Raw genomic sequence first — 304 nt, 5'->3', positions numbered from 1 at the left:
TGGTCAGGCACACGACCTGTCAGTCACTCTTTTACTGAAGCTTAAGTGACCATAGCAGTTGTCTCAACAAGTGGCATAATCAGGGTGACGCTTTTTTCCTTCTTCATCCCGATGCCATTTATCGCTGTCTGACCACAGATTGACTGCTCAGGGCTCAGTTGACCCGAGAGGCATAATCCCAGTCAGTCCTGGCCTCCAGGGTGTCTAGAACGTTACCCTGAACATGGACGTCCTGGAAATCACGACCTCCCGAGACACTGTGCCAGGTCTCCAGCTCCCAGGGGAGCCTTTTTCCTTTGTCATT

Source organism: Pteropus vampyrus, unplaced genomic scaffold, assembly GCF_000151845.1.
Source record: "Pteropus vampyrus isolate Shadow unplaced genomic scaffold, Pvam_2.0 Scaffold1053, whole genome shotgun sequence".
NCBI classification, from domain to species: Eukaryota; Metazoa; Chordata; class Mammalia; order Chiroptera; family Pteropodidae; genus Pteropus; species Pteropus vampyrus.
Note: the sequence above shows the minus strand (reverse complement) of the source record.